This window comes from Ylistrum balloti, unplaced genomic scaffold, assembly GCF_031769215.1.
Source record: "Ylistrum balloti isolate Yb309-2 unplaced genomic scaffold, AGI_CSIRO_Ybal_v1 Utg370840, whole genome shotgun sequence".
NCBI lineage: Eukaryota > Metazoa > Mollusca > Bivalvia > Pectinida > Pectinidae > Ylistrum > Ylistrum balloti.
The window spans coordinates 1367490-1368861 of record NW_026782484.1 but is presented as its reverse complement, the minus strand read 5'-3'; positions in this window follow the sequence as shown (position 1 = coordinate 1368861).

Here is a 1372-nt window from a genome sequence, read left to right as displayed (position 1 = left end):
TGATAAATCAATTAACGTCGTTGCCCTTTGTAAATATTGAAGTGAACATTAGTAAAACAACTTAACTATTATATTCGCCTAAATCAGTTCTTTATCAGAAAATATTTGTCCATTACTGATAAAATATACACCAGGATCACCAAGGTGAACAGGAACAATTTTGAAGCCCCCGCCAACACACGGAGATAAACTGGGAGAAAGCGAAAGTACATTCTGAAAACATTTAATATTAAGATTATGATACTGACGGTTTCAGGGCGTGCCAATGTAATATTGGATATATCGGGTATACGTCTGCTTAACACTAGGCTAAAACACTGACACCTTGTAAAGCTAACGCAAATCATCGTCGATATTCCATACGATGGGATTCATACATCCTCGATACTCCAGTGGTTACGCTCACTATCACGCTCTGCACCGCTGGAACATATGCTGATGGGCTCCTTCGAAGCTAAAAAAAGGAGTGACACCAAATTTCAAAGCCATTACAAAATATCTTTATCCGACCTCGAGATTTGATTGATCTACATCAAAATTTTGTTCAAGAGAGCGACGTGAGCGTAAGCCTTGGAGTATCGATGATGTGGTCCATATATGAGAAACAGGATGAAGTAACATACCCCCAGGGAAATGAGATTCGTCTGCAAAGTATTGTATGCCTATCCATCAAATCATCATCCTTTTGAAAACAATTCTAATACAAAACCAGTTAACCGATAAACCAAATCAAAACAACCGCGTGACACCAGTGTCTACAATATTTTACCGTTTTCAATCTTTGCCGGCGCAACTGAAAAATATCAAAACAAAGTATAAATTAAAATATCTCCCAATGAAGGTTTTTGTTATTCTTCATATATTTTTGCAACATGCAAAGGTTTTGTTTCAGAAAAAAAAGTATGAGAAGTTCATTTGTAGGTCGATGTAAACATGTATTCCGCATAACAACACATTGTATTATAGAACGTAAATCAAAAGTAGAGCAATCAACTTGTTTGCATTCATCCGAAGCAGACGTCATTGCTCAGTGCAAATATTGCGTTACAAAGCAATGTTCGCTGTATGTTTTATCATCCCATGAACACCAATCATAGTGAGACGGACTCTCTTTGCAGTAGCTTTTCGTATCAGTAACATTAACATACATATATTCTACTAAATTCCATCCATTTGTATAAAACATAATGAAACCAATAATAGCTATTCCCTATTGTGAATTTAGACTGCCTGTTATGTTTTACCGTTACACTTTCCATTATATTGGTAATAATGTTGGCCAGGTTTTTCGGCTCAGGGGATACATGGCGGCGTATTTACATTCCCCCGTCAGTGTACCGACACATGGCGGCGTGTTTACGTTTCCTCGTCA